At 40.6% G+C, this 12,187-nt stretch overlaps 1 protein-coding gene across 1 annotated transcript in view; it reads left to right on the plus strand.

The window, feature by feature from the left end:
• The window catches only part of CHM (CHM Rab escort protein), a 133,424-nt gene that overhangs the window by 75,457 nt on the left and 45,780 nt on the right, over window positions 1-12,187 (plus strand). The window lies entirely within an intron of this gene.

Here is a 12,187-nt window from a genome sequence, read left to right on the forward strand (position 1 = left end):
CCATGGAAACTATCTGGATGATTCAGAAGTCTGCAGCTATTGGCAACTGATGATTGGCAGCTTCATCACAACAACACACCTGCTCCTGCATCACGTCTAGTGCATTGTGTTTTGGCAAAACATCAAATCACCCAGGTGACCCAGCCCCCTACAGCTCAGATTTGGCGCGCTGTGACTTCTGGATATTCCCAAAACTAAAATCACCTTTGAAAGGGGAGACATTTCAGACCATCGGTGAGATTCAGGAAAATATGATGGGGCAGCTGATGGCAACTGGGAGAACTGTGTAAGGTCCCAAGGTGCCTACCTTGAAGGGGACTGAGGCGTCATTGTGCTATATACAATGTTTCTTGTATCTTGTAAATTCTTCAATAATTTTCTCTATTTTTCATACTACATGGCTGGATACGTTGTGGACAGACCTCGTATATTGTGCAAGTGTATTAGAAATAATATGTGAAGTGTGTTTATTTTCAAGCTAATTCAAAAAACAGAAAACCCGAAGGAAGGCAGCTAGATTACAAAGACCTAAGGCTTTGTTTGTGGCACGTGTAAGTCTGTGTTAGCTAGCTGGGTTTCCTTGTGTTCTCTACTGTTCCCCAGTTTAAGTTTGTTTTTGTTCCACATTGATCCAATTAATGTGATTGCATACAATAATAAGAGAACTGTTTATTTCAGCTGTTCACTTCCAATTCTTCATCAATTTACCTTCTACTTTCGTAGGAAATCCTCAAACATTGAGTCTTTTTTATAAAATTCCTTGTCATGTTTCATGATATGAAAGGTACAAGGTTTTCCATGTGTTACAAAAGTATTGGTCTCGGAATTGGGTTCTGATTCTAGCTATGTGGTATTGTTATTTTCATGAACTTGAGCGTCTCGTTTCAATTTCCAGAGCCTCAGTTGTTTTACTTGCATTATGGAGAGGGTAATTAAATCTAACCATACCACCTTACCTTGCTCCTGTGAGACTCAAAGTGATACTGTCAGGGAAAGTGCATTGAAAGGTGTGCGACTCCAAAGTTGAGTATTATAACATGACAGTTGCATGACTTTGCAGTCTTGGTATTTAGAATGAATATTTTTGTAATTACTGAAACATTGATTCATATATTAAAGACTTTGGTTTATACACACAAGATCTGGTATTTATCATTTAATTATGTAATTGAATTACCTAATAATTTATGTCTGTTGATCGATATAGTGACATTAGAAAATATAATCATTGCTGTGTCTCCTAGAGTTCCTAGTGCATAGCCTTCTACAAAATGGGTACTCCATAATTTTTTCCTTACTGTCGAATTTGGTATATTTTCCTCATACATAGCTAAAACTGCTTAGAACTTTGGCTGACACATAGTAGGTGCTTAATAAATTAAACATTTAAAAATTGAGTTATAAATTACTGTAGAAAGATATTAAGTACTGCAGCACAGAAACTATTTTCCTTTAAGGTACTAGATCATTTGTAAGTGAGAACTCTGGGGGTGGGGGCTGAAATAATTAATGTAGCTTTTACCCTCCCCTCTCCCCAAATTAGGCAATAAGTTCTCACCTGCTGGATATAATAGAATAGAATAAAAGTATTACCCCCAAAATCCTAACTTCATGTGGTAAAACTTGACCGATTTTAATCTTACTCATTCAAGATTCCTAATAATTGGAATGTTTTTCATTTGCATTCCATTTTATACAGAATTTACTAAACAAATGAATAGCATAACAGAAAGATATATTTCGCTTACTCAAGAAACCAAACTAGTTTCAGTTATTTTTAAATGACTCATAATCTTTAATTCATGTACACTTGAATGTCATCAACTTGTAATTTATAATTTGCACTTATACTAATATACCTACATTAAGTTATTTTATACAGACGCATGTGTATTTATAAACAGGTATATCTTTGCAATTTTTTGCTTTCCCATTTGGAGTTTTTAAAACAAAACTGGAGCTCACAGTGTGGCTGTTTTTCTTAAGGAAATCTGTTTTGAGTATATTAGAATTTGAAAATACTAACTTCTTGAATCTACAGTCTTTAATCATGGCCCCACATGCATGGGCCCAGATTCTCCAGGTGCATTTAAAAATAGAAGGAATTAACTCTAACATAACCTCTTTTGAATAATATACATCTATTGAATGGGCAATTAACTTTGATCCTAATTTTATGTTTTAACATATTATATTCTGAGACGTAGCCCCATGTAGTAGGTGAAAGTAGAGACCCTGAAGCCAGACTGAGTTTGAATCCTGCCTCTGCTCCTTACCTGCTGGTTAATCCCTATATTTTTAGTGTTCTCCTTTATAAAAAGAGAATCACGGTAGTACCTACTCACAGGATTACTAAGAGGATTAAGGAAATTAATATTTTCAAAGCTCTTAGGACAGTACCTGGCACATAATAAGCACTGTATCAACCTTGGTTGTATAAAACAAAATACTTTCCCATCTGCCTTAAATTGTGCATATATATGAGTTGGGTTCAGAGGTGCCATATAGTGCTCCCAGGTCTCTCACGAACTGAGAGTCAGACTTCTGATTGCAGTGTTTTTGGAATCCCTAGTTAACTGTCTGCCCGCAGGAGTCCTGTGACACCGGTGGATGGACCATAAGATCGGAGCTGCCGCTGTCTGAAATCTAGTGCGGCACCTACCCCCTCCCTGGAATTAGGTTCTTGCCTTTTTTATTCTGTGAGGTTAGACCAGACTTTTCCCTGCACAGTGGTAGTGCGGATATGATGTACTCCTTTCACAAGCAAATACATATGAAAACAAGCATTGTATTTCTCCATACTCCTAAATTAGAAATAAAAACCGCTATGGAATGTGTGTTTAGGACATGAATGCTGTAATGCTTGAAATGGGCTCTTTAACCCAGCAAACTAAGGCGATGTCTGTATGGCAGAGAGAAGTCACGTGTGAGCAACACTTATGATCGCCACTGTGAATAATGTCCCTTTTGAAATGGTGCCTTTCTTGGCCAAAGGTTAAGCCCTTAAATGTGTCTCGCAAATATGTGCTCTTGATCACAACAAGAGGAATCTAGTAAGAGTATTCATTGTATTTGTTATCACCAATACAGTTGCAACTTCTGTAAGTTCTTTTGTTGTTGTTCTTAGCTGTATGCATTTTTCACCACGGACCTAAAACTAACACTTTTTACATGAAAAGTTAAGGGAGCATTGACTATGAACTTGGTTTTTCAGTTTTATCATGTTAACTTAGAATAACAATTAGAATCCATTAAATAATATATAGACTGCTTTATACAAACCTCTGTGTGTCTTAGATATACATGATTTGTTTTAAAAAAAATTATTGTTTAAGGTTTTACAGTTGTTCCCGCTTTTTCTCCCTTTCCCGACCTCCCCCCAGCCCCACCCTCTCCCCTCTGGTTGGATGGGATGTTGAAGAATGTTGGAGAGACAGGAGGTAACTAATTTAAGAGAGTGATATGTACTATGAAGGGAAGATAGGGTGATGTGGCAGGAAGTGAGTCTTGGCAGGGGTAGGGACGTGCCCCTCAGATACCGTGGCGGCCACCAGGACGTTGGCATTTGCATGGACTGGCACCAAAATCTGATGGCAAGGCTCCATCCGATGGAGCTGGAACCGGGTCTTCAGAGGGACATAAAGGTCACTGTGGCTGGGACGCTCTGAGCAAGTTCATCAGGAGCACAGTTTGTCCGCTACACCGAGGAGGCCATTGGGAAGCGTCACCGCCCCCCGGTCATTTCTTATATTCAAACTTTCTAGCTTTTGAAATATGATTTCCTGTTTGAGGATTGTTTTACTTCTGTGGGAAAATATACATCATGTTTAATTTGCTTTGATGATAGGACCTCAGCTGAAGGTCTAGAGAACTTCAAAAAAATAATAAAACGCAGCATTAAATCCAGGACACAGAATGTTCTGTGTGTAAAAATAGATTAAATGAGAATAATATATTAATGTGAGCCCTTGCCATTTCCCTCTGATCTCCCTCCAAAGCGGTCAGGGCCCTATGCCCAGTATTTATCTTAAGAGGCAGAGTAGGTCTCTTGCCACCTTTAGGAAAAACTCTGGTCAAGGCAGTGACCTGCTGTTCATTTTTCATAAACAGAATCCCACACGCATAATTGTAGAAATGAAAACATTGCCTTACATTTTACATTTATGAATTTGGAGAATGTTTTTACAGGTTATTTTCTTTATGTTTCCAAATTCTAAAGCATTAACTACAGTTGGTTTTTATTCTTCTAATTTGAAAATTTGTACAAATGAATATGGATTAAATAGTTCTTCTATTTTGAACATAAGAGACGCGTGCTGTTTTGTTGGTTTTGTCTTAGGAACATTACACCCGCACAGTATATTTCTCTTGTAACAACGTCAACTCTATTTTCTTTCTTGTTACATTAGTTTTTAATTAAAGAAAACAGCTAGTTGGAGGTACTTTCTTTCTGTGAAATGTAATGAAGATTTATTTTGGAGGTGACCTTCATTTTATTAGCTGAAGCAGTAATCAGCAGAATTAATATAATAATCAAATCATATACACACACATAAATCATCGTGAGCAGTGCTGTCAAAAGTTCAGCTATTAATGGGTCCTTTTGTTTTGCAGCTGTATTAAAAAAAAATTACAACTGCTGATTTTTACCTTGATAGAGGGTACTAGCCAAAAATGTTGGTGACTGTTAATTTATCGCTGATACAATTCAGTGTCACCAGGGCAAAGTTGAAATTGAGTCCAGCGTTGGTATGCTGTCTTCGTAAGATCTGACTCATCGTTGGAAGCGGTATTCAATTATAGAGTTCTGTTGGTTTAAATGTCTGTTGTTCGGGATTAATGGCATCAAAGAATTTGGTTATACTCCAAATATATGTAATGATCTGAATAATATATTGGATGGATATTATGTTGCTTTTGTGAATTTTACTTGAGCTGGTTATAAACAAGTCATTGAAGGGGCAGTTTAATATTTGAAACTTACAGAAAAACAAATATACCTCATTAGATCAGTCTTCATATTTCTCAGGAACTATTTACATGGATTCCCATGTACTTGTTAACTTTAATTACAATGGGACAAATGGGAAATTCCTTGCTGCTGAGCTTTGTGATTTTTATATTTGCATGTTGGGAAATGGTAGGTGTCCGCCACTCGTGCCTTACAGCTGCTGATACTTGAAAACAAGCTCTAACCACAGTTGTGTACAGTCCAGCATTGCGTTCTGTCAGAGCCTGTTAAAATAAAGTGACTTTAGTTTGGAAAAAACGTAAGACTTTATGCAGTTAGAAAACAAGTTGTCTTTTTTAAATTCATGTGCATTATAATGACTTTATACTGTAGCTTTGAGAGTGACATTTTCTCTTTTTTCCTCTAATTTTTAAAGTATATTTTATTGATTGTGCTATTACCGTTGTTCCATTTTCCCCTTTGCCCCTTCCGCCCAGTACCCCCTCCCTCCAGCAACACCCCCCTTACTTCCTACTTCACGCCCATGGGTCATGCATTGAAGTTCTTTGGCTTCTCCATTTCCTTTACTGTTCTTAATGCCCCACTGTCTGTGTTGTTCCTGCCATTATGCTTCTTAGCACGGTGGACTGTTGAGCACAGCATGCATCTAACGGAAGCAACTGCTATACCACCATTGGTCACAATTTACAGGTGCAGTGTTGCTAGATTTTCTCTTTTTCAACGAAGCCAGGAATCCAGATTGTTGATACCATGGTAGCTTTCCTTTAAAAAAAAAAAAAAAAAAGACAACCCACTGTGAGGTCATGTAAAACTTAGCTACTGGCGACTTTATCCCATGGCAACTCCATGTGATAGGTCGACAGCTTTTATTTGTACATTTGACAGGATGAGATCTTCCAACAAGTTGAGATGTTTACAAACATGAGTCCGGTCGTTTTATAACACTTCTTCGTTGCAGCGCCCTCGTAGTCGATGGAGAGTAGGTTTGCAAGCTGAGATACCGTATCCCTTGGCCCCCACTTGAGGAAACCAGTAGCATTCCAGTCATATTTTTCTCCTGGCAGATCGACAGCCTAGAAATGCCGAGGTTAAGCTTGGCCTCTGTCCTAGTTACCATGTCACTTGCTGGATTCCTGCTAATAACCCCTGCAGCTGCCCCCCCCTACACCCGGTATCATCTGCCTTCATTGAACTGACATGTCGCTTCCAGTGGCCTTCTGTTATCTGTCATATCACATCCAGATGCTTCTACCTGCCCCTTGACCCCATTCCATAATCATTTTATCCTTCAGCACCTTCCTGTTATTCCCCAGTTTGAAACTTGATCCAGGTATCTGCGCACATTCTTCCCGTTCTGCATTTTGTCTCACTGTCCCACCATTTAGAATTTCCCCCACCCCCAGCATTCTACTCTGTTTCTCCTTAAGGTTTGACTCAGGCCCAGCCCTCAGCTCTTCTTCCACTACCTCTGGTTGCTAGAAGCTGTGTGCTTCTAGGCAATGAATTTAACCTCTCTGATTTTCTGTAACAGGGAATTGGTCTGGCTGTTCCAACGGCTTCCTGCAGTTCTGACGTTCTGTAACTTTTTTTCCTCTGACACGTGTTGACCTCTCTCCTTGGCATTCCCTTGCAGTAATGCTTCTAGTCTCTGCCACATAATATAGTTTTAAGTTTTTCTCTGCTTGTTAATAATGTCATTGGCCTTATATGCTTAACAGAGAGCTAAGTCTCTGACTTCTGTTACTTCGCACCTCCTGGGAAACTAGAGCCATGCAGCAGCCAGGTGATGGCTCTGAGCAATCTCAGATCTTGCTCACAGGCCAAGTTGAATCACGGCTGACAGCCCTGACTTCAGTCCCAAAATAGTGCCATGAACCCTTGAACTGGGGATGCTCACAGCCCTTTCCTAGAAATTGTCTGACACAAGTGACTATGCTTTGTTTTACTTCACTTTGTGAATGCATATGTGCCAAGAAAGGGAAAAAAAAGAAAAAGAAGAAGAAAAAAAGAAAGTATCTGGGATCACAGAAGCCTGGGTCACTTTTGTGTGGGAACCCTCTCCGTTTAAAATGGGACAGTTAGTCTTGAGTTGGGGTTGAGTTTGTGAGGAGCAGTTAAAGAAAATCAGTTGATTCAGATTACGGACGAGGTGTAGAGGGTGCATAGCTTAAAGAAGGAGTCCAGGAACCGCACAGGCGAACTATTTGACCTGACAGTCAATTTTGTAATAAATAGCTGAAAGATGAAGTTATTGAACCTCTAACCCACGGGAGGAAAGAACAGAACTTTTGTGAGTTGATTATGTCTCAGCCATTTAACAGGGTTCTTTGAGAGGGATAAATCAGGTGTGAACAAGAGGGAGCCAGTGAGGGTTTGGATTTTCAAAAAGCCTTTGATAAGATTTTATACCAAAGGCGGCTTTAAAAATGTCCTCTCTCCATGGGGTTGGGGATAATGTTTAGTTATGCGTAGAGAGTTAGTTTAAACACAGGAAGGAAGGAACGGGTGTTCTAAAGGAACTTTTAGTTCCATGGGGAGACTTACAGTGCGCTCGCCCAATAATCAATGTTCAGTGTTTTTTGTTTCTTTATTTTTAACGTTTTTGTAAATGATTGGAGATTCAGCATAGTGACTCTCCCAGCTCTTTCCCAATTTGTATAGTGGATGCCGAGAGCTTGTAGGCAGTAAAACATTAACCTGAAAGAGTATTAACTGAAGGAGTGTATCACAGGCAATGTGAGAAGGCTGGAAAGTGGCATGAGTGACTGTCTCTAGGAAGGTGGCTCTCAATTTGCTTTTCAACCCATGAACGGGATCTGGGAGTCTCAAGGATCTCTGAAAACATTTGCTTTGGGTATTCTTGTGTCTGCATTCAAAAAGGCCCACATAATACTGGACATAGTCATGAAGGGCATTAGAAATAGAAGAGTGATGAGTGTCGCCCTTCTTCAAAACGGATGCCTATTTTCTGAGTTTTGAAGACTAGGCAGCAAAATGGATCAAGGATTTAAGTAAAGATTGTTGAAATAAGAAATGAATCTATCAAGTGCAGAATGTCAAGGCAGGGGAAAGAGGCCTGAGTAGCTTCAGTGTGAACTTGTGTGCTACATCCCAGAAGTCTGAACCCAGGGTTTCCTGTTGAATTTGAGAGCTCTACTTTTAAATGTATTTGCTTAAGTAGAGATGTGGCAGATAAGAAACATGAGGCTGTTAGCCTGAATATTCAGACTGAGAAGTTCAGTTTTATTATGAGCCTGGTGTTCAACACACAGAGAACATTCTGATGGCTGCCAGATGGGAGTGGGGTGGGGATGGGTGAAAAAGGAGAGGGGATTATAATGTACAAATTGTCAGTTATAAAAGAGGACAACATGGGGAATATAGTCAATAATGCTCTAATATGTTCTAATAACTATGGTGTCAGGTGGGGTACTAGACTTCTCTGGGGTGTTCACTTTGTAAGTATATAGATGTCTAATCACTGTGTTGTATACCTGAAACTAATAGAATAGTGTATGTCAACTGTAATTGAAAACAATTTTTTAATTAAAAAACTTTAAAACAGAGCTTAGTTTACATTTTATGTCTAAAAAGTACTCAGTAAGCACTACAACTTTTCCATAAGAAGTTCTGTTGATGTCACTCTGATACAGTATGTATAAGTCATGGAGTTGGCACAGTGGCGTGGCCCTTGTAGAAATGGGGGAGCCATTGTGCACGTGACCTGTAGACACAGAACCTAGGTGTGACCTAAGCATATAAGTTGGGCCCCAATATTTTTAGAAGTCTTTATTTTTAAAGATTCGGTGATTGCTTGTGTTCTGTAATTGATGCTAATTTATTCTGGGGCCCTGGTGCAGTTATTAATGCAGATCTGTTTCTGTCATGCAATGCATAGTTTTATTGTGATTTTTCCTATAGAAGGTTAAATTTAAGGACAGCTGGAAAAGCTAAAAAAATGAATATGTCATCTACAGAATGACATAGGAAACAAGAACAGAGGAAGCTAGATATATGGATAAGATCTATAAAACAGACGCAGTTTCTGGGAGTTTTCTGAAGGCTATATATTGCTTTTTGACAGCTTTTTCTAACTGGAGCATGATGATTATGCCCTCCCAGAGTGACAGCGGTCCCCACAGTCTTTTCAATGACTGTGAAATCTGCATCCAAAGCCCAGGTTGCACTCAGAGACTTGTACTATAGAGTTTCTTGAATGATCAACAATGCTGTGCCCTTCCAGGTCCATAGCAACACGTCAGAGGTACACAAATGAATCCGTTCCTTGTGCCCTTCGATCTAGAGCTTTGTACCCGGAGTATTCAGTAGTAATCTTGATGAATGTCCAGGAGATAGTGGTGTTGAGGTTGTTAGCGGTTAGCTGTCCCTATTAATTTTGTACATCCCAGGAGGAGGAAGAAGGTGTCCGCAGAATCTCTTCAAAGCACTGCCTCTCCAGGAAGACTGTACCAGGTGTCAGCAGTTACGTGGGATTGTTACACATTTCAGAGAGGGGGCTGCCTTCAGGAGGACATCTTCCTGTTACACCTAGTTTATCAGCCCCTCTTGACAGCTTTATGTCTCGGATATGACCCCAGCCTCTCCACTTGGTCTCCATGGTCACTGCCCTGCTTCAGGTCCCCATCGTCTCTCACTTGGCCTACTGCAGGCGTGTCTGCCTTCTCTTTTCTGCTCTTGTCCCCTTGACAAGTCTCCACAGAGCAGCCAGGCTCATCTTTCAAGTATACGAATCTGATCACGCCAGTGCCTTGCCTAAAACCTTCTAATGGCTTCTCGTTGGACTTAGAATAAAATTGGGAGTCCTCGGTGTGACCTGTACGATCAGGACCCTCTCGCCACGACCCCGTTCCATACTGTGTTTCTAAGTCTTCACTATGTTCCAGCCCACTGGCTGTCTTGCTCTTTCTCAAGATACACTGAGCTAATTTGTGCTTCCAAGTTTCCAAATTTGCTCTTCCTTCCGTTTATAGTATTTTGTTCTCCAGATTGTCACAGGGTTGATTTCTTCTGGTCACACAGGTCTCAGCTCCAATGTCACTTTCTCAAACTGATTACTCTGTATAGCATACAGACCCCTGTATCACCATCACATTGGCCTGTGCTCTTGTTTCCGAACGCACGTTGCTGTCAACTCTTTTAGTTTTTATTTTCTCATGATAAGTGCTACGTCAGCAAGGACAGCATTTGTCTTTGCTTTTGTATCCCCGGTGCCCAGAACGACGTCTGGTGCATAGTAGGACTGCTTTCATAAATATTTGGGGGAAAGAAGTTCCCATCAGTGCTTGTTCTTGTCAGCATCAGCAGTTCTTTTTGCGCCCTCTCTGTTCCATTCAGGGAAGAGGGTTGAAGTGATTAAATTCTGTGAGAAGAAACGAGGCCTTGAACCCCTCTGCAGGTAGACTCTTACAGTAACCGCAATGTTGCCCACAAACCCCACGTAGTTGGTACGGCCTGTAATCATTGTCCCCTTTGCTATAGAAGGCGATAGTGAACAAGAGGCATAATTTGGTGGGCGTTTATGATGTACCAGGCACAAAATAATCACTTCACACACATTAATTCATAAGCTCCGTGCAGTGGCTCTATGGGATAGGTATTATTATCACCATCGCGATTTTGTAGTCTTGAAAACTGAAATGTAGTCTCACAGATAGTAAGTAGGGGAGTCGGGATGGGCCCCGATGCAGTCTCTGAGACTAGAACTGGAGTGTCCACATTAATTTCACAACCACCTCCAAGAATGGATCTCTGTGTGATTCTTGGTGCTTTGTGACTTGACTTCCACACCTGACTTTCAGTGACCTTTTACTTTTAGTGATCACTGCTTGCTGAACAGGTTTCCTTGGGTACTATCACCATGACCGCTATCGGGTAGGGCTTCCGTCTGGGCCCTTCTGGGTCATTGTGAATAAGGCCACGTGGTAATGGAACACTCATTCGAGGGATTGTTTTTGATGGTCTTGCTGATTAGTCTAATACTTGATAAGTAATGAGTTCCAAGAATTGATAGCAAGTCCTGGCCTGAGATTGTTATGAATGTGACTGATCCGTAGATCTGTGAGAGTCATCACCTGCTGTTTAGCTCCTGCTGTTAAGAAAGCATCTGGTTTGGGGCCAGTAGGAAGTCTATGCTGAGTTGGATGACAGTATTTTGAGTCGTAGAGAGCATCTTGGCTTGGGGGGTTAGTGGAGATGATGCTGTGACTTATGTGCTTTCCATTTGCATTCCCAGGAGACAGACCGACTACAGCAAAAATGCTTCATTCATTTCTAGAACCCACCATGCAATCAGTCCCCTCCCCCTTTTCCCAGCTAGAAAAAAGGATACCACACACCAAGAAAAGAAAAAAAGGGGGAGAATGTTTAAGTAAACACTGCTAAGTAATAAAAATATGTAGCCATTAAACATGACGTCGTGATATAAATATAAATATAAGAATGTAACCAACAAAATACTATGTGTTATACAACATACCTAAAAGCTGGTGCTTCGTGTGTGTGTGTGTGTGTGTGTGTGTGTGTGTGTGTGTGTGTATCAATAGCAGTGAGACTTTTGGGAGCCTCTGTGATTGTGTGTTTATTTAAGTATTATAAAAATAAACACACATACCTCCCCACACATTTTTTTTTCAGGCCAGTTGGCACTGGGTAAACATAATAGAGAACTGAAGGGCTTGTTTTAAATATGGCACTCGGATAAAACTGTATGTCGGCATACAGTTAACAGCTAAGTAACACAGTTGAACTCTGGAGATAGATGTAATCACTGAAGCTTTATTGTCCCTCACAGAACGTAGACCCGCCTGACGGCTGTTGCGTGGAACTTCTGCTTTCTCCGTACAACTTAGGCTGGGGGTGTCACTAAGGCGCGGTGATGGCAATCTGTGGTCACTTGGAACTCTCTTGCCACACCTTTTTGCTTTGGTTCGCTTGAATGGCATCTGATAAAGTGTTCTCGTGTATTTTGGTAGTGACTCTTTTGCTGGTAGTGCAACCTGCTATATTTAGGCCGTTTGTAGATTTTTAAAATCAAGGCCCGTACAATATCTACTTGTGTGCCTCTAGGCCCTCAAATACTCTGTAGAAGGGAGGTGAACAGAGCTGCCTCACTAGGCCTCTTAGGCTCCAGCTGGCTGAGGAGAACTGCTCCAAAGCTGGCATCTGACGGCCTTGTCGGTCGTGTTCCCATCTTTG

The sequence above is a fragment of the Furipterus horrens genome, unplaced genomic scaffold, assembly GCF_987537825.1.
Source record: "Furipterus horrens unplaced genomic scaffold, mFurHor1.1.pri manual_scaffold_17, whole genome shotgun sequence".
NCBI classification, from domain to species: Eukaryota; Metazoa; Chordata; class Mammalia; order Chiroptera; family Furipteridae; genus Furipterus; species Furipterus horrens.